Here is a 21,953-nt window from a genome sequence, read left to right as displayed (position 1 = left end):
TTCCTTAAAAGATTTTAGGGAACTTTTTGGTTTTGCCCCTGTTCCCTGCCCCATCCCCTTCTCTCACTTCTTCTCCAAGTGGTGACAAAGGAGAGGCAGAGTTAGAGCAGCCATGCTCGCTGTAATGAATGATTCTCCCACCTTGAGGGTAGGACTCCATGTGAGCCTCTGCCCATGTGAGAGGTGGGAACCCCCCGCCAAGTGTCCAGAACCAGCAGCCCCCACCAGGTCCTTAGAGGAGGAGGAGGGAGAGGAGGAGAGGACTGGTCTGTCACCCATTCCATTTTTCTCTTTTATCTTACTGTTGCCACAGCAACACTAGAATTGGCAACATGGCAGAATTCTCTCTGCCCCAGTATGAGGTGGGTTCTTGGGACTGCCATTCAGCCAACACAACTCCTGTGGCTTCCATGGACTCTCCTTAATTCTGTAAGGACTGGAGAGCTGTGGAGGCCCAGCTTGCTGAACTGGTAGGGCCATCTCCCAGAATCCCCACCCCAGGAGTCTGTACACAGATTGAAGAGTGGCACTATGGGGGCCCACTGGGTCAGTCCCAATGATCCAGACCTAGAGAGAACAGTAGGTCTACCCAGGCTGTGGAGTGGGATGGGGGTGATAAAAGGACAGAGCAGTAAGATGGCCAGTAAAACCAAGGCCAACCCTGAAGGTGATGGCCCAGGGCCACCTTCTGGCTAAAGGGGTGACTGGTGTTCACTATTAGATCCTGTGCTGTGTGCTAAGTCATTTCGGGTGTTGTCCGACTCTTTGCAACCCCATGGACTGTAGCCTGCCAGGCTCCTCTGTCCATGGGATTCTCCAGGCAAGAATACTGGAGTAGCCCTTCTCCAGGGTATCATTCTGACCCAGGGATCGAACCCACATCTGTTATGTCTCCTGCAATGGCAGGTGGGTGCTTTACCACTACTGCCAGCTGTGAAGCCCTGACATGGATGTAAAACTTGGCCAGGTGACTCTGTGAAACCCCTGCATTGCCCCAGGATAGCTTTCCAAGAGCTTCAACTTTAATACCATGCATGATGGCAGCTCAAAACAGAGACTTACGTGATGAAAATGTGAGAGCCTCAGTAGACTCACTATTTCAGGGTTTCAATGGCATGGTATTTGTTTATGGCCAGATAAGCACTGGCAGGACATACCACACAGGGGGCCTAGATAGAATCCAGGTGACAAGGTCATCCCCAGTACCTCTGAGCACTTCCTCTATTTCTTGCATCCCTACTCTCAGCGGTGCCTGGTCCAGTCCTCCCACCTGGAGATATACCTAGAAGAGATTTGAGACCTGATCTCCAAGGAGTCCAGCAGGAACCTAGAGCTAATGGAGAATGCTGAGGCATCTACATCAAGGATCTCTCCTCCTTTGTAACTAAGAATGTCAAGGAGATTCAGCATATGATGAACCTATGAGAGCAGACTCAGGTCATGGGCAACACACACATGGATGAAATCAGCTCTTGCTCCCACTCTACTTCCTCACAACCATGGGGTACAGTGGCTGTGATGTCCAGGACCACAGCTGTTTGGAAAAACTCAACCTTGTTGAACCTGGACAGGAGCAAGAGATAGAACAAAGCACTTCTCTACTTAACTGAAGGGACAGCCACACAGTCCATGGGTAGTGATGACACTGGAGGTGGTGGAAGAGAACAGCACAAGGAAGCTTCCAAAATAAACCTCTCTCTGTCTTCCCTGGGCAATGTAATCACTGTCCTGGTGGGCAACAGGAGCACCCACACCCCCTATTAGGACACCAAGCTGATTTGGCTGCTCTAGAACTCTCCTGGGGGCAAAGATAAGATCATCATAGTGGCCACACAGGTGCCAGTTTCTTACTGGCTACAAAAAGAGCCTCTCCAACCACCACTTTGCCAACAAAGACAAGGAAATCAAGAACAACCCCTGAGTGCATGAGGACCCCAAGGACACATTGCTGTATGAATTCCAGGAGATCACCTACCTGAAGTCTCATCTGGAGAAGAAGGAGATGCTGGAAAACTGGCTATGGAGGAAGAGCAGCAGCATAAAGAACACTAACATAAAAAGTAGCAGTATAGAAAGCACTATGTCAGCCCTCGGAGAAAGCAATGGCACCCCACTCCAGTACTCTTGCCTGGAAAATCCATGGACAGAGGAGCCTGGTAGGCTGCAGTCCATGGGGTGGCTAAGAGTCAGACACGACTGAGCGACTTCACTTTCACTTTTCTTTTTCATGATTGGAGAAGGAAATGGCAACCCACTCCAGTGTTCTTGCCTGGAGAATCCCAGGGACGCTGGAACCTGGTGGGCTGCCATCTATGGGGTCGCACAGAGTCGGACACGACTGAAGCGACTTAGCATAGCATAGCATAGCATAGCATGTCAGCCCTGGTAGGTTACCAGGAAGGGCCAGTAATCAAAGTCTGGGAGGCCAAAGAGGCAGATAACAACATCAACCACCACCACCCCACCTGCCCCAGCCTCCTGGAGCTAGCCTTGGATGAAAATATGTTTAATTACCTTCAGGTGTAGAAGCAGTGGCTCATGGAAGAGAAGGTGACCAGCCAGGATGACTGCAGTCTTATGAGTGAGAACAGGCAGAAGCTGCTAGGGATGAAGGAGAGGACGCTGCAAGACCTATGGCAGGAGCAGAAGGCCATGGAACCGCTTGCAGTCAAGTACAAGACCATGGAGAGTGAGCTTCTCCATTGAGGCAAGAACATCAAGAATCACACCAAAGAGAAGTAGAAGACATTGAAACCGAAGAGTGATGAGACTGCAGAGCAGAAATACCATGAACAGGAAATACAGCAGGAGGTGATGATCTGAGATGAGGAGGCAATGTAGTTTCAGGCTATATACACATCCATGCAGCAGGACATAGAAGTCAAACCCAGGAAACTCATGAAGTTCCAAGTCAAACAGCAGGTTGTGAAGGCAGAGACCTGGGGCCAGCATGATGAGTATATCCACATGTAGCAGAACCTGAAGAAGGCAAAGAATGAGGAGACCTAGGAACTCAGGTTAAAGTATGTAATCACTGAGAGCTTCATCCCACTTGAGGAGAACAAGATTATAAACCTGCTTTTCCTGGACTATGAAGAAAAGCAATAGAAGGGCCAGCCAGTTGTGCCAGGTGGATTTAATAACAGCCAAAAGAAGCATCCCATGTCTGCAGTGGGCTACATGAGGTCTATCAGCCAGTACTCTTGGAGTGCCTTGCCACCCCAGCTACATGGCTGAAAGTATGGGTTGACCTTTTTGGAGCTGGATATATCCCCTCCAGCTGTGTTTATGTTGGAATTCTCTCATGGTCAAGAACAAGATCCCCCATGCACTACATATGGAAAGGCTCATGCAGTTAAGACAGATTTCTGGAAAGAACATCTACCTGTAAAGTCTGAAAGTCCAGATCCTGGTCCCAGAGTCCTCAGTAGCCTCCAGGTGCCAGCATACATACCCCAGTGGCCTTTGCTATGCTGCACACCATGACAATTGTGGACCAAAATGACAATCTTCAGTCGGGCTACCCATCTGATAGACTCCTGGGATGATGCAGCTAAGCCTAGGGATCTGTCCTGAAAGCACAACTGGCAGTGACCACGTCTCCTCCGAGCTGACCGATCCATTGACCAGCAGGCCAGACACTAAGTTCTACCTGCAGGGGTCTGCCGGCTTTGCCCTCAGTGTGCTCTTGAAACAAAAGGAAACTCCAGAATCTTAAGTTCAGAGTGTTAGGTAGTTAGAATAGGGAAAAGGAGTCCAAAATGGTGGTGGCTAACAGACAAAGAAGGGAAAAGCCTCTGAAAATAGAACAAAGGAAGGTCCGAAGACTGGAATGAGGACCTCTGGTAAAACAAACAGCACTCCTGGCTAGTCCAATTTACAAAGGGCAGGCCCAGTGGGAGGAGAAAAAGCATATATAAAGAGAAGCCAAAATTGTGCCGGAGCCTCTCTTCTCTTTGTGTCTTTTGGGTTGGCATGCCCTCACACCTCAAGGATGTATTTTCCTTTACCTTCTAAATAAAACTGAGCTGTAACACAGAGCTGTAACACTGCTCTGTCACTTCAAATTTTTGTTGCCAAGAGACAGAACAGAACCAAGGAAATTACACACTCTCCTGAGTAAGATGGGGGCAAGGGTGGAGTGGAGGTGAGGGTGGTCTCCTTATTGACCTCTGACTTCTGGTACATGTCCATCCCTGAGATAACAGGGTTCAACACGGCTGACTCTCACCTTCATGGATATGCCTCCTGTGCTATTTGTGTATGGAGTTTTTGTGGTTGTTGCTGTTTTGCAAGTTTACTTTGACACCTGGGGTGTAGATAATGGTTTCCTTGTTGTTGACTTCATAAAGTTCTCTTTCCTCTAGACAAGAATTCCCTAGAGAAAGGGAGCACACCTGTTCAAGGCTGCAACAAGCGGGGAAGGGCCTCCAACCTCGGGCCCACGGGATAAGGGGCAGGGACCACGCAGTTCGAAGAGGCTGGCAGGGCTGGGTTACCACAAGAAAACAGGCCAGTGGCCTGGCAGCCAGAGAGAATGATGCTCTCAGCAAGCTGGAAGTGCTGACGATGGGGCTGCTGGCGTGGGAGCGGCTGCAGCAACAGAGAGAGTGGATGCGGGTTCCCCCCCACCCCAGGGTGCAGCGGCTGGCTGGCTGGCTTGCTCAGGTGGTACTTGCCCACCGCTCTGAGGAGCTACCCGCAGGTGGGCCTCGCAATTTCCTGCGCATGCCCAGTGAGGCGGGGCCGCGCCAACTCTCTTGACGCACAAACTTCTGGAACCCCTGCCGCCCGCAAAGGTTCCTATACGTGGTGAGGTCTCAGCCCCCAAACTTTCTCACAGCCTGCATAATAGCACTTGGGCTTCTTTGAGGAACCGAGGTCAGCACTACTTCGGCCCTGTCAGTAGCCTTCTTTGAGGTCAGGCTTGCTCTAGCCTGGTTTCTTGCTCAGGCTCCAGTTCGACAGGGGCTGAAGATCAGGCTTGTTTCTCGCGGGGCTCGCTGGAGGGGGCCGTTGGGGTGGCTGCACTGCCGCCCAGGGGCGGGTGGTGGAGGGTGGTGGAGTGCAGAGGCAGGGGTTCCTTCTACAGGCCTCCAATTTGCAGTCTGCAAGGGCATGCAGCTGCGCTTGCTGATTGAAGTCCTCTGGGACCCCTGCTACTGGAAAGTGGAAAGCCCTGCCCTTGCCTTCTTGCCGCAGGGCAGTGTGATGGGTCAGCAGCTGCCTGGGCCCTTCTGACCATGTGCAATCAAGTACCCGAGCAAGGGACAAGAAAGAAACAGAACCAACTTCTAGTTATAAAATAAGTAAATAATAGGGATGTGACACTACAACACGGAGACTAGTTAATACTTTTTGTATGCTTAAAGCTGCTACGAGTGTGGATCTTCTCACCACAAGAGAAAAACCCAGCTATTTTTAATTCTTTATCAGGATGTTTTGGGAATTGATTACTAGAAGATTGCTGCGATCCCTTGTTGGGGTCATGTTTCCATGATTTTTAAATTTTTTTCCTTAAAGTTCTTGCAGCTGCTGTCCTTCCATTAGAAGTAGCAGGCACTTTCTCCAGTCTTTACTGGCTGACTTTAGGGAAAAAAATACCTTCCCACTGCTGTACTGGGGATTCTGAGGCTTCCTCAGTCTCTCTGTGGTTACACCTGGGTCATACTTCTTGCTTCTTCTTTTGGCAAAAATTTTAAGCTTCTTTCCATCTTGCAGCTCACCAGGTGGGTTGCTGACAGCTTCCCTTTGACTTTTCCAGTGGTGACTCTAAAGGTCAAATTTGTGGTTGCTTCCTGGTCTGCAGATTGTGGCTGATTGTATGCAATGTTTACTAGCCATCTGCCAAAGCTTATTCTTCCTGCCATTAAGAGTATGTACAGGGAACTGGCCACACCGTTAGAGGGTGTGTGGGTGAGTTGCACAGAGCACTGGGGGTGCCCATGGGCAAGTTGGGAAGAATCACAGTTAAGCCTTCTCCATTGGCTCTTGGATGGGCTTCCTGATGGTGCACAAGAAGCATTTAACAATTTCTGGATCCACATCCCTTCAGTGCCCTCTGCCACTCTCCCAGCATCTTCCCTGCCCCAAGTAGTACAGCTCATGACTCAGTTCTCTGGATGAGGTGAAAAAGAAATGATCATCTTGGACTGCATCTCACTTGCCTGGGGAATCTTGAGTACTCATTCTCATGCTTTCACTTTCCCCAAGTGAGAAATCATGGTCCAGGGTGGTCTCCTTTAGCACTAATGTGTGCTGCCTTGGGGGAGGGGTTGTGCAGGTAAAGTCAAACTGTCCTTCTTTCCCTTTCCAATGCATCCAAATTCATACGTAGGTATTTTTTAACCTCCAACAGTTTGATGGAACTACTCAACTGGATTCCTGGACTTCTGCAAAGGCTCTCTCATCCATGGGTCTAACTGTTCTCTGGGGGGGCATGCTGAAGAGCAGGAGCCAGTTAACAAGGCATTGCAGGTTCTACCACCAGGACCAAGGTGTGTATGCATAGTACCTGAAGCACTTTACGATGGTTGATATGGACTGGGTCCCAGTGACACTGACATTCTGAACAAACAGAAAACCCAGCACATTCTGGATGTCCTGATTTGATTTGTGATTGGTTGAACTTTGAATCATAGGAGTATGATATTCTCATAACTGCTGAAATTAATATTCCATGGATCCTTAAAATCAAAAGAAAACCAAGTTCAGTGTTATTTTTCTGTATAGCAGTCCTATTAGTAAATATTTTCTATAGTATTAGTAAATATTAGTAAATATTTATTTAGTATTAGTATATATTAGTAAATATTTTCTATAGACTCCCACTGCCATTGATTCAATGATCTATTAATATTTACTCAGTGTTTATTACTTTTAGTGAGTTTTCAATAGAATATCATGTTTAATGTAATTCAAAATATTGAATATATTCTTTTTGACTTTTCAAAAAGAAATAGGTTTATTATCATTTTTTAAAGTTTTATTGGAGTATATTTAATTTACAATGTTGTGTTAGTTTCAGGTGTCCAGCAAAGTGATTCAGTTATATGTATACTCATTCTTTTTCAGATTCTTTTCTCATGCAGGTTATTGCAAAATATTGAGTTGAGTTGAGTTCCTTGAGCTATAGCTCAGTTAGATCCTTGTTGGTTATCTATCTTATATATGTGCTAAGTCGCTTCAATCTTGTCTGACTCTGCGATACTATGGATTGTAGCCCTCCAGGCTCTTCTGTGCATGGGATTTTCCAGGCAAGAATACAGGAGTTGGTTGTTATTTCCTTCTCCAATCTTATATATAGTAGTGTGTATATGTTAATCCCAGTCTCCTGATTTATCCCTCCTCGCCACATTTCCCCTTTGGTAACCATAAGTTTGTTTTCAATATCTGTAAGTCTGTTGAAGTTTTGTAAATAAGTTCATTTGTACCATTTTTTTAAAATTAGATTCCACAAATGAGTGAATTCATATGATGTTTGTTTTTCTCTGTTTGACTTACTTAGTATGATAATTTCCATGTCCATGCATGTTGCTGCAAATGGCATTATATCATTCTTTTTATAACTAATATTCCATTGTATATATGTACCACATCTTTATCCATTTCTCTGTTGATGGGGATTTAGTCTGCTTCCTTTTCTTGGCTATTGTAAATAGTGCTGCTATGAACATTGAGGTGCATATAAAATTTTCAAATTATGGTTTTCTTCTGATATATACCCAGGAGTGGTATTGCTGGATTATATGATAGTCCTATTTTTAGTTTTTTAAGGAACCTCCATACTGTTCTCCGTAGTGGTTGTACCAATTTACATTCCCCCCAAGAGGGTAGAATAGTTCCCTTTCCATCACACCCTCTCCAATAAGCCCCTTTATTGTTTGTAGACTTTTTGATGACAGCCATTCTGACTGGTGTGAGGTGATAACTCATTGTAGTTTTGATTTTCATTTCTCTGATAAATTAGTGATGTCAAACAGTTTTTTGTGTTCCTGTTGGCCATCTGTATGTCTTCTTTGGAGAAATGTCTACTTAGGTCTTCAGCCCATTTTTTTTAATGTTTTATTTTTTTGATACAGAACTGCATGAACTGTTTGTATATTTTAGAGATTAATCCCTTGTCAGACGTTTCATTTGAAGATATGTTTTCCTATTCTATGGATTGTCTTTTTTTTTTATGGTTTCCTTTGGTGTGCAGAAGCTTGTAAGTTTAATTAGGTCCCATATGTTTATTTTTGGTATTATTACCATTACTCTTAGAGGTAGATAAAAAAAAAAAAGATATTGCTGTGATTTATGTCAAAGAGTGCTCTGTGTTTTCCTCTGTGATTTTTATAGTGTCCAGCCATACTTTTAGGTCTTTGATTCATTTTGAGTTCATTTTTGTGTATAGTGTTAGAGAATGTTCTAATTTCATTCTTCTATATGTTGCTGTCCAGTTGTTCCAGCACCAGTTATTGAAGAGACTGTCTTTTCTCCACTGTGTATTCTTTCTTCTTTTGTCACAGATTGGGTGGCCATAGGTGTGTGGGTTTATCTCTGGACTTTGTATCCTATTCCATTGATCTATATTTTTGTTGTTGTTTTTGCACCAGTATCATACTGTTTTATTAAGGTAACTTTTTAGTATAGTCTGAAGTCAGGGAGCCTGGCTCCTCCAGTTCCATTTTTATTTCTCAAGATTGCTTTGGCTATTCGGGATCTTTTGTCTTTCCATACAAATTAAAAAAAAAAAAAATGTTCTAGTCCTGTGAAAAATCCCATTGGTAATTTGATAGGGCTTGCATTGAGTCTGTATTGCTTTGGGTAGTCTAGCCATTTTCACAGTACGGAGTTACTGCTTTGTGCTGGATCCTAGTGTCTGTGATTTTATGTGTGCCCTCTAGAGGTGGAGCCTCTGTTTCCCCCAGTCCTTGAACTTTCTGCACTCAAGCCCCACTGGCTTTCAAAATATGGGTGTTCCTCCTCCTGATTCCAGACCCTCAGGTGAGCCTGATAGGGTTCAGAATTCTCACTCTTGTGGGAGAACTTCTATAATTTAATTGTTTTCCAGTTTGAGAGTCACACACCTGGAGGGTGTGGGATTTGATTATGTTGTGACAGCACCCCTCCTACCATCTCATTGTGACTCCTTCATTGTCTTTTGAATGTGAAGTATTCTTTTTTATAAATTCCAGTGGGTGGGTGGGTGGGTGGGTGTGTGTGTGTGTGTGTGTGTGTGTGTGTGTGTGATGGTTGTTCAGCAGTTAGTTGTGATTTTGGTGTTTTCTTGAGGGAAGATGAGTTTGAGCTCAAGTCATTTTACTTCATCATCTTTTCTCGAATAGAGGGCCTGCTTTTAGTTTGGGTGCTTGCTGTCTCTTTTCGGTGTGTGCTGGCCATTATCCCCTTAATATGGGGTATGCAGTTAACAGCAGCCCTTGTGCACTCTTGGGATGGTAGGGCAGCACTTGGCACCTGCTTATGGGTCTCCTAGGCTGCGGCTGCTGTCCATGCATTCCCAGTTTAGTAGGAGCAGTGCTTTTTGCCTGCTCGTGAATCTCATAGTTGCAGCCTATGTTCACCTCTGGAGCCCATAATGTGGTGGCAACTTTGGAGAAGATATTTAACTCTCTTGGGAAATAGAAAAAAAAATATTATGTTGATACCATAAACAGTGGTCCCCAACCTTTTTGGTGCCAGGGGTGACTTCATGGAAGAAAATTTTTCCATGGTTCAGTGGGAGGGATGGTTTCAGGATGATTTAACTGCATTATATTTGTTGTACACTTTATTTCTATTATTTTTACATCAACTCCACTTCAGATCATCTGGCATTAGTTCCCAGAGGTTGAGGAGCCCTGCCATAACATACATTTCCCAAGTGCTTCTTCTAACCAAACACTGAACTGTTCAAGTATATTCACTGCATGCCTCATTGCAAAGTTGACATATAATATTTAATTCATGAATGAGAGTGAGATATGTCACTTGGAATTCAGTGGTTTTCAAAGCAGTCTTCACAGAAGACTCAAAATCCTAAGGCCTCTGCATTAATCTTAATATGAAATGCAAATAACACATTTGAACAGTTGTTCTGCCTTAGGACAAAATATTTCTGACCTAATGCTAAAATAGGACTTCAGTATAAAGGCAAGAATGAAGGTTCTTAAATAAACACACAACAATAAATTTCATTGATTTTGCCTGTGCTTTAAATATTTATATATACAATTAGGTTGTGATTCAAATGATTAAAATGTATTAGTTCATCTCGTTTCTGCATTTCAGTACATTATGGATACTCTTTGTGTGAACTAATGATTACTTTGCCTCTAGTTAATATGCTGTATTATTTTTGTTGTAAAGTATGTTAAACTGAGTTAATCATATATACATATACTTATATGAAAGTATAGGTATTTTTATAATTCGTTAAAATGTTTTTAAATTCTGATGTCAAGTAAGTTTGTTTTTCCATTTTTAGTATATACGTCAGTTAGGATACTTATAGTGGTGACAACACTGAATCTCAAAGTAACTTAAAATCAGTTAATTTCTGTTCAAATTATTGCAGAAATTGCTCTTTTAGCTGACAAAGAGTAATAAAAGCTAACATCCTTCCTCAGCATCCATCTTAATTGCTTCAAATAATTGCTTAATTTATATGTCTCACTATGAGGTTATTATGAATACTCTGGCCAGTCGGTTTCAGGTTCATTTCTGTAGGTTGAGGTAAATTACCTATCAAATGAGTGAGTAGCTTATCTGAAACAAAAAAATGGTTTTCATTACAAGGAAAAAGGATAATGAATTTTCAGAGGTAATAACACTCAGTTTCCATAGCCTGATTCTATAGCCTTATCAACTTCAGCCTACCCTTCAGGGATTTGGCTTCAAACTATACGCATAACCTCTGACAGTCTTGGGAGCTTTGATCTTTTTCAGTCTACTGCTGCTTTCTATACTCAATAATATTTGAGGAAGTCTACCGTAGGTCCCAAGATTGAAAGTCCTTCAATTTCTCCAGTACAGAAAGATCTGAGTGTTTTATTGCCTTGATGAAAACCACCGAGCCCTTCATTGCTCTTAGTATAAGTCTTATCATAACTCTTTCTTTTGGTTTATTTTCTTATTCTTATATCTTTCCAGATATATCTTTCAAAAACTCCACATCTAGAGCTCTGTTCTTCAGTAATATTGAATTTTTTAGTTAAAAGTACTATAGTCATATAACTCTATTTCATTTGACTTCTGAATATGCTTATCCCTCTGTTAGGACCCATCTATGTGCTTCAGTGTCTTCACTAAGCTAACATATATAGTCACTTGTATGATTTTATCATATATCATTTAATCTGAGAAGTGCATTCCTCTGAAATAAAGCTGGTAGCCAATTGGTCAGCTTTTCCAGTTACATTATAAATTTGATCCTGTGCCTTTTTTCCCAACATTATATACATACTTTATAAAATAAAAATAAAACACATATTAGGGCCAAGATATTAAGATGCCCATGAATATGAACACACGCCCAAGTCTGAACTCTGTATACTAAAGTTTAGGGCAAAGGTCTTCATGTTATCATTAGCAAAAGTTATACTATGAAGGCAGTTTTCAAATTCGGGAAACTATGGAACTTTCCTATTTCTCATAGTTCTAGTCAGTGAAATGGTTGCTTTAACTTATAAAATTATGTATATGGATATATATTTTTCTAGGTATGCCAAAATGTAGTGTGACTTTAAACATTAAAGTGACAGAATCAAGATAAGTTCTCCTCTTTATTCTTACAATGCTTCACAATTTTATCTATGTCTGTGTGCTGTTTTTATATCTGCCAGAATCCAATATAAGAGTTTGTTCCCACATGTTAATGTCAGTAACTGGATGGCCTCCTGATTTAGAGATAAGCAAATATGCTGACATTTCATGCACTCAGAAGTTAACAAATGTTCCTCAAATTATTGATAGAATCAGTTGTTCACTCTCCCTTGCAAAAATTTTAGAATAGTAAACTGATTCCTCAGCTATGCTCAGTGAAAATGTGTTAGTCACTCAGTTGTGTCTGACTCTTTGTGGCCCCACTGACTGTAGCCAGCCATGCTCCTCTGTCCATTTAATTTTCTAGGCCAGAATAATAGAGTGGGTAGCTGGTCCCTTCTCCAGGGGATCTTTCCAACCCAGGGATCGAACCCTGGTCTCCCACATTGCAGGCGGATTCTTCACTGCTGAGCCACAAGGGAAGCCCTTACCCACAGTCAAAACATAAAACATTTTTCATCTCCCCAGAAAGTTCCTGTGTGTCACTTTTCAGGCAGCCCTTCCCTAATCCCTGATTCAGACAACATCTGCTGTGACTATAGATTGGTTTTGCCTCCTCTAGAATTTTATATACATGATATATTAATTTCTGGAGGCATCTATAAAAAAAAATAGCCACAAACTTGGTGGCTTAAAACAGCGAGCATATTTAATTTATAGTTGCTCTGAGTAAATGGTTTTCTTAAATAGAAAATACAGAAGATAAAGGTAGCAAAATATATATAAACACTGTATACTGAAAATACTAAACATTGGTAAAAATAAATTAAAAAAAAATCATATTTCCCTTTTATTTGGGGAATTCATCAGAAGGGTACACCTGAAAGGAGTATAACATAAAGCATGAGATTTCACCTACCATTTTTGGAGGAAGTGGGAATATATGGAAACATGAGAAAGAAGGTGGGTGGCCTTTAGGAGCAAAGACCAATCTTTTGAGCTAGCAGGGAAATGGGTCCTTACCACAAGTGAGGAAGGTAAGAAAATTAATCCTGCCAATTGAATCAATTTGGATCAGATTCCTCCCTAGAGACTCCTGAAATGAGCACAGACCTAATAGATATCATAAGCAAAAGCAGAGAGCTTTATGGTATATTAGACATCTGAAGATGTTTAATGGAGAAGGCAGTGGCATCCCACTCCAGTACTCTTGCGACTCCAGTACTCTTGCCCTCCTCGTGGGCAGAGGAGCCTGGTAGGCTGCAGTCCATGGGGTCACTAAGAGTCCAACACGACTGAGTGACTTCACTTTCACATTTCACTTTCATGCATTGGAGAAGGAAATGGCAACCCAATCCAGTGTTCTTGCCTGGAGAATCCCAGGGATGGGGGAACCTGGTGGGCTGCCGTCTATGGGGTTGCACAGAGTTCGACACGACTGAAGTGACTTAGCAGTAGCAGCAGTATAACAAGAGTCATAAGTTACAGTGTATTTACTTTCCCCTTTTATTCCATGGAAAAGCCAGGGCTTATATTCCTGATGCTAGAGGGAAAAAAAATAGGCATAGCAAATGTTGGCTGTTAAGTGCCTTTCCTTCTGTTACACTTTTTCTCATGCAAGTGAGTTGTTCCAAATTTATGTCAATAATGGACACTCTTTAGATACAAAAGAAACAGAAACAGTACTTGCCTGTGTAAACAAAAGGTTAAAATGAAATAACAAAAGAAAAGGTAGCTGAACAAAATTAGCTTCTGGCTGATTTATTTGCATTCTAAAAGTGTTTTTTTTTTTTTTCAAACGGCTTATAATTTAAATTATAGAACTTTTATTAAAAAGTTTTATATGCCTCATTTTATTGCTGTAGAATTTAGAAAAGAGTAATAAATGATGGCTTACCCAAAATTGCAGCTAGAGAGGAGAATACCATAATCTGTAATAGAACCTAGGACCCCTATTCCTCTAAAAGTAAATATCTGTTTCCAATTTTAACAAAAATATAAATTACATTTCTATACATTATATTTTGTTAGATAGTTATATTTATATTCAATGGTTAATCTGAAAATGTTACTTTAAATTGTATGGCAAAAATGCTGAACATTAATACAAAATATATTAAAACAATCTATTAATTGCAAAATAACAGCCATTAATTTCTCAACACTGTGTGATTCTTTTGCTTGCTTATTGAGCCTAGTATTTGACTATAGTGATAAAATGCATTATAAAAGTTATTACAGTAGTTAGTCATGATGCAGCCAGTTTGGAAACCAAACCAGGCGTAAATGCAGCAATAATCACAGAGTCCAGAGGACTAGTTTAATCTAAAATGAAAACTTTCTAATCATTCACATCTATTCCAAATTGAACTTACATGGTTAAAGAGTGTATCTAGAGAGTTTCTTTCATTAAAATTATCATTAACTTTAATTTTTAAAGATTATTCCTTTATATGACAAGAAGTATCTACTTAGAGACTTCTGTAAACCAATATTCAAATCGCTGTCAGGATTTATAATTGAAGTGTTTTAAATTTAATTATTGTAATTGCACTGCACTTGATGGTGTGAGTAGAGCTGACATGGGCTAATGTACATTTTGTGTCTGCTGATAGAGATCCCTATATGTCTCCAATGCTGCATAATGTCTTGCTTAAGCATAGTTCTTTGGGAAAGTGGACAGAAATATGAAAAGCAAATGGGATAAAGAGAATAGTTAAAAAAGAAAAGAAATGAGAATGAAAACTCTTTACAGAGGAAAAATGAAGCGAATGATTTCTAGACTTCAAAGTCTAATTGCTACCATAAGATTGCATAGGTTACAGTAGTCTAATGTGAATTATAAACAAATGGAAAGTATTGGTTTGAGCAGACTTACATAGTGTCAGTATTTATGATAAACTTGAGTTTAAAGAAGAACCCTCTAAACAGTGTTGTTGTTTAGTCACTAAGTGGTGTCTGATTCTTTTGTGACCTTTTGGACCATAGTCCACCAGCTCCTCTGTCTGTGGGATTTCCCAGGCAAGAATACTGGAGTGGGTTGCCATTTCCTTCTTCTTGATGCTGCTGCTGCTAAGTCACTTCAGTCGTGTCTGACTCTGTGTGACCCCATAGACGGCAGCCCACTAGGCTCCCCCGTCCCTGGGATTCTCCAGGCAAGAACACTGGAGTGGGTTGCGATTTCCTTCTTCTTAGAGATGACTTAAATGATGCCCTCAAGCATAGCATAGCACTAAATTCTAGGTGAACATTAGTATTAAACATAATATAAAGATGTGCTTTATCAAGGCACTCCAAGTTTTGTATCAAACATCATAAATATTTTATAATTTGATAAACTTTGTATTATGTTATTTTGAATATGCCTATCCAAAAGTGAAGATATAGTTTAAAAATAAAATAGCTACAGATTTTAATGTTGGTTTCTAAAAACATTCCAGATATTTATGCGTGAAGTCCCTTCAGTCGTGTCCAACTCTTGCGACCCCATGGACTGTGGCCTGCCAGGCTCCTCTATCCATGGGATTCTCCAGGCAAGAATATTGGATGCCCCCATGCAAAGGCATGGTTGCCATGCCCTCCTCCAGGGGATCTTCCTAACCCAGAGATCAAACCTGCGTCTCCTGTGGCTCCTGCACTGCAGGCAGATTTTTTTTTTTTTAACTGCTGAGCCACTAGGGAAACCCAAGATATTTATAGCATGAGTTTTACCAAGACACTAATCAAATAATGAATACAATTTAGCATTATATAAGAGGTTTCCATTCTTTCACTATTATCACCATATTTGGTGGAGAAGGCAGCATAATGTAATAGTTCGTGGGACTTGGCATCAGTGAGATCTCTATTGGTATCTCATTTCTGTGGTTTATTGACTTTTTGAACTTGATGTTACTTATACTCTTGGGAAACCTGTCTCCTCAAATGCAAACCTTGGTTAATAAAGACTGGGTTACATAGAGGATTAAATATGTGAAGGAAATGGTATGTGAAATGGTGTCTATTTTCTTTCCTTTTACTTTTTTCATCGGGATAAGGAGCCCTTGTATATCTGAGAAAGGATGTACCCTGTTAATTTATGTGGCCCTTAAAACAATTTTTATAATTATATGCCTTGAGAGAACAAAGGGAATATTAGGAATAATAAGTCAGAGCATTCACTTAATGGCTAAATGAAAATTACCCTTTCCCCACCCAACATTGGAATACTTGAATAAAAAGGATTCAACTGAGGACTATGAGTATTCTGGACCTCACTGAATCCTCTTAACTGAGTGTGGGAGGACCACGTGACCAGAAACTGCTTATTAATCAAACTGCTGAACTCTCAAACTCTGAAGTAGGTGGCCCATGGGAAAAAAGCTAAAAGGTGATCTAAGATAGATGCAAGAAAACAAAATTTGAAATGACTAGCTATGTTGATTCTGTTTCTTCTGACTCCTGATATCAAGCTCAGATAGTTAACATTTGTTTGGAACAAACATCCTCAAATATTTATTTTCAAATTAATCATTTGTGAGAACTTGTCAAATATTGTGAAACAACTGCTGAAGTGCTGAATAAAAACCATAATTAATCAGGCAAGTATGTAAATATTTATAAAGGTTCTGACATAAGTACAAGTCTATGTTTGGGGACCATTGTCTAGAATAGAGAATGACTTTGCCAAGAAACAAATTTGTAACTTGTAACCGACTGAATAATATATTGCAAGTAATTGACCCCTCACGTCTTAGGACGAGTCTTCACATGAATAATGAAACTTCTCAGGAATCCATTAGTTGATATACTCATACTCATTAATTTATATACTTTTACAAATGTTATTATAGTATATGGGGAATGGGATTGTTAGCATAATAAATTTTGAAAAGACATTGAAGATGATAGGTTGTTCAGCTCATTGATCCTGCACAAGAGGAAAAAATTTAGAAGCCTCACCAGGAAGGTATGATTTGCTTCAGTGGAATGTATTTACAGAAGGCTGAAGAATGTATTTGTATAAGACAGAAAAAAATATAGCCTAACTAAACCTGTTTGAAAACATTTGACTGCAAAAGAATAGTTTCAAATCTATTCTATATTAAATTTGCAAAATAAAAGAGAGCTTAGAATAAAGTATATGTTTAAAAACCTTAATGTATTTAATTTCCATTTAAGAAACAAATATATTGCTACTCCTGATTTGGGTCATAAAACAATCTTGAAAAATATTGGAAAAATTATTCTTCAACTAATTGTGAGTTCTATGACTCTCTTATTGGTGATCAAATTTTAGGGTAGGAAGGTCTACTTTTTAAATTAATATTTAATAATATGGAGCCGAAATGAATTAAAAACTAATAGTATCATTGCTGTGTCAAATGGGTTCCATGGTTAATTAATTATTGGTTTTCCCCTTCTTTATGTAAAACAAATATGTAAAATAGGTAAGAGTCCAGCTTTTGTTGGTGTTAAAGTGAAAGTCACCCAGTTGTGTCTGACTCTGCGACTCCATGGACTATATACTCCTTGGAAATTTCCAGGCCAGAATATTGGAGTGGGTAGCCTTTCCCTTCTCCGGGGGATCTTCCCAACCCAGGGATCGAACCCAGGTCTCCCACATTGCAGGCAGATTCTTTACCAGCTGAGTCACAAGGGAAGCCTTGGTTGGTGTAACTCAAGAGTTATTGTTGTTCAGTAGCTAAGTTGTGTCTGACTCTTTGCAACCACATGGACTGCAGGACTCCAGGCTTCCTTGTCCTTCACTATCTCCTGTAGTTTTCTGGAATTGGTTTAAACTCATGTCCATTGAGTCAGTGATGCCATCAATCCATTTCACGCTCTGTCCCCCACTTCTGTTCCTGCCTACAATATTTCCCAGAATCAGAATCTTTTCCAGTGAGCTGGCTCTTTGCATCAGGTGGCCAAAGTATTGGAACTTCAGCATCAGTCCTTCCGATAGAAGGATTCAGGAGTTAGGGAACATAAACAAGTGCCTACTTGCTTACCCCTCTCTGTTAGAGGGATGAGAATAGTTTGAAATCTACCCAGCTTGTATTAAAAGAGTACATTAAATACAAATACACATTCTTGGTATTTGAGAACAATAGAAATAACTGTTTTAATATTGAGCAGACTTAGGAATTCTAGGATGTATGTGTGTTTAAGTGCTCATATGTGTTTGTAATGTGATACTTATATATTTGTAAATTTTGGTAGAACACCTGCAGCTTTATTATAGGATCATTTCACTTAACTAATAAGTAAATCTTCATACCATCTATGTTTCATCACAGGTTGCTTATTTGGTTATTCATTTCTTATTTGGTTCCCTGGGTTGTAAGTAAAAAATTATGAATAATAATATGTATTTCTTAGAATTACCTAGAAAAGCAAGATACAAAAATGAAATGGCAAAGCAAAGCTTCTTAACTAGAATCTAGAAGGTTTTGATAAGTCTGCTTGTGACTCAGAAAGCTCATGCTCTATATAGAAATAGAGAAAATTTTCATAAAATATTCTAGCCTGCATGTATAGTTGTTTACAGCTTAAAAGAATTTATAAGAGTTAAAAAGATAATGTGTATTATGAAGATGTGCACAGGAAATATGTGACTCTGATGCAAATATAATTTAGGAAGAAGCCAGAAGCCTGTTTAAAAAAAAAAAAAGAAGAATCTATGTAGCCACAAGTGCTGCAGGTACCAGCACAGTATTTAAAGCAACCAAATCTGTGAGCAAAGATTGGTTCAAGAAATTTAAGAACCATTTTAATTTGCATAATGTGAAGTTAATAGAAAAGGAGGTATCAGTTGAATATGTAACTGAGAAAGTATTCCCTACTAAGGTAGAAATCTAACACACAGAGATGAGCCATAGGCAGAATAAATTTCAGTTAGAATTAAATCATTCAAAAATGGAAGAAAATCTGTTTCTAAATATATATTCATGATGTTTGTAGTGAGCACATAGTACATAGGATACAGCAGCAAGTTTTAGGTTTGACAGTTCAGCTCATAATTAATATAACTATGATAATCATTAAATTACAGAATATTATTTATTTTATAAGAAGATATTAATTCAATATAAAATCAACTAAATCAAATTAATATTTCCTGCCTTGCTTTTCAAAACAGTTTGTGTTTCTTATAATATTTTATGAGAGGCTTTGAATATATTAGTGATTTTCACAAATGTGAGTACCTGCAAAGGTCTTGTAAAATATTACTAATATTACTAATATTGCTGGCTATTCATATCTTTAAGATAATAAATAGAATACTTTTATTTTAAATAATAGATATTATTTTATGTAAATTTTCTGTATAACAAATATGACTTTCAAAAGGATAAAAGAAGTTTTCACTTTCCTAATTGTGTTATGTATATGGACTTTGCTTTACCTTTTTCCACTAAAGAACTTCACCAGTCTAATCATTATTTGAGTTATCTGGTTAAGTTTTTTTTTTTTTTCCTCCCCGTGAAACATGGACGCCTCTATACCTATTCTTGGTCTAAGGAGATTATTTCAACTTCTATATGCATCATCATAATTTAGGCCTATGCTGTAGTACCTATTATTCTGCCAAATATCAGTGGTTAGACAAAGCAAAAGTGTATTTCTTGCTCATTCTAATTGCAATACAGTTTCAGATATTTCTTAGCAAAATATGTCTTCCATGTGGAAGCTCAATGGAAGTTCAAATAATTTCCATTTTATGACTCCACTTTTTAGAGGTAAAGCCTTTGCAGGGGAGGAGTAAGAGAATAGAACTCTGTGATGACTTGTATTCTGTCTTACCCTAGGAAAAACACGTTTCTCCCACTCATTTTAATGATGAGAATTAATCACATGACCCTGTATAATTAAAATAAATATCATACTGCAGTCTCTTTTGTACAAGAAAAAGAAAAATAGATATAACAATGAAGACTAGCAATCTCTACCTCAAAAATTTAGCTGAAATTTAGTGTTTTTTGGCTTAAGAAAGTAAAATAAGTCAAATACTAGGGAAATGACATGAAGAACTAGATAAAATTACTGTTTATAGTATCATTTACTTTACTTACCATAGTTAATTTGACTTGAAAACAAATGAGAGGAAATATCCAATTTTAAAGAAAATATTGGATAGCATAGCCATTGCCTCCTAAATATAAAGTTTTTCCACATGACTTCCACTTCTAACCCATGCCTAGAACATCATTAGGAGACACAGTTTCTAAAAAGTCCAATTTACATATAGAAGAAAACATCCAAAACCAATGTAGCCCACTCTGTAACCTTTTTTCTAAGTGGAGTAACAGGAATATTATCTGTGAGAGCAACAGAATTCTTGCAGTAGGAGACACAGATAGCACATGGTTCAAGGAGTAAGTTTGACACTGAGTGACAGAAAAATTGGAACATGGTAAATGCCTGTGGATCAGAACAATGATAATTAGTGAACCCAAAGGAAAGACTGGACCATATGTGCAGTCAAATGTAAAAATGTGAAAAAGATTTGAGAGGATGATAGAGGCCACTTTAAGAGGAGGCATTATTAGAAACTTGGTAATGAAGAGATAAACAGGGGGAAAGCATTGACAAATATGGAACTTTCAGAAACACTAATATCATAGCATCAAAGAGATACTATATTTCCTTGCCTCCAATGCAAATACAGGAAAAAGTCAACAATTAGTAAAGAAACTTCACTGTGCTATACAAATATGTAAACTTGAATGAAGAATCTTGGCAAGCCATTCAAACCACTCAGCCTCATCTGTATATGATTTGCTATAATTAATGTTTAAGAACAATAAAAGGTACTTTTAAAATACACAGGAAAAGTCACATTGCATTCATTTCAAATCTACTACAAGGAGAAAGTGACTGTCAAAACCTTTCAGTAGATGAAAACACACCAGCCACAGTTACAAAGCAGAAGAAAATTATAATACAACTCTATAAAATAAATAACACTAAATAAGCAGTGGCAAAAATGAAGGAACACTATGAATCAGAGTCAACATCTTAGAGTATAATTGATTCATAAATAAGCTTAAAAACAGGGAACATGAATTAATCTTAAACAATGTACTGAGCTAAAGAAGCCAGTTGCAAAAGACAACATGTTGTATGTTTCCATATATTGACATGTCCAGAATAGGCAAATTTTTAGAGATAGGAAGTAGACTAATGGTTATCTGGGGCCAAAGATGGATGGCAGGTAACTGTTAATGCACATTTTTTTGTGTGTGGAAGAGTAAAATGGTCTGAATGATGATTGAAGAATTCTATAAATATCCTAAAAACCATTGAATTATACACTTTACATTTTTGAATGTTTTTGGTATATGGATTATTTCTTTTTAAAATTCTATAATGGTTAATATTACAGTATAATAATTTATTTACATGTCTGCCTTCCAAACTATATGTGAGTTCTTCAGCGTCAAGGACTATTTATAATTATTTCTGCATGTCCCAGAGTCTATTGCTCAGTGCTTGGCATATAGTCATTGTTGGCTAATGGGTGTGTTATCTCTTCAGGCTGTAAAGTACACACACACACAGATTTGAAATAAAATTGTCTAAGGAAAAAATCCAAAGAAAAGATAAAAACAAAGACTGATTTTAAAAATTATCAAGGGAGAATAATTTGAAAGTATATTAAGGGAACTTGAGGAAAGGAATAAAAGCAAAGAAGATAATTACATACAATAGGAGAGGAAAAACTTGAGAGATAGGCATAGTTTGAAACGTAGGGAGCAAAGACTCATCATAAGTATCATGAGAATATCTGTAAAGAAAATGCAAGAATAAAACTGAACTAATGTTTAGAATTATAATCAAGGAAATGTCTCTAGAATTCAAAGATAACTAAAATCAACATTTTAAAGGGATTCACTTTAGTTCTTGTTAAATTTTACTCGAAATGATGAATGTTGACATAAATGTATGTAACTAATAGATTAAAAGAAAAAGTAATCGAAATCTGTTAATCTTGCAGGTAAAATGACTACTCACTTACAAAGGAAAGAAAAGAAGGATGATATATGTAGTAACAAGCAAGCCAAGTGATAATGACACAGTAATGTCCATTAATGTCTTACTATTACTGTATTGTCAATTTCTCCTTTTATGTCTGTTAGTATTTGCTTTATATACAACATCCCTGTGTAGACTGTGTGTGTCCAGTGGTTTTGGCATGAGGGCTTCGTTTGGTAGGACACAAGCTA

The 21,953-nt window shown here is 39.0% G+C and overlaps 1 long non-coding RNA gene and 2 pseudogenes across 1 annotated transcript in view; all 3 read left to right on the top strand.

Moving 5' to 3' along the window:
* The first annotated feature begins 375 nt into the window (after positions 1–375).
* The window catches only part of LOC133250098 (uncharacterized), a 214,372-nt gene continuing 192,794 nt past the window's right edge, over positions 376–21,953 (top strand). Inside the window, exons 1-2 of the long non-coding RNA XR_009737228.1 lie at positions 376–470; positions 6,359–6,497. This is a non-coding gene — a long non-coding RNA (uncharacterized LOC133250098). The remainder of the gene's footprint in view (positions 471–6,358; positions 6,498–21,953) is intronic.
* LOC133249505 (kinesin-like protein KIF3C) lies at positions 947–2,224 on the top strand (annotated as a pseudogene).
* On the top strand, positions 2,246–4,040 carry LOC133249506 (kinesin-like protein KIF3C; annotated as a pseudogene).

This window comes from Bos javanicus, chromosome 6 (assembly GCF_032452875.1).
Source record: "Bos javanicus breed banteng chromosome 6, ARS-OSU_banteng_1.0, whole genome shotgun sequence".
Lineage (NCBI taxonomy): Eukaryota > Metazoa > Chordata > Mammalia > Artiodactyla > Bovidae > Bos > Bos javanicus.
This window is presented reverse-complemented; position numbering and strand designations above follow the sequence as displayed.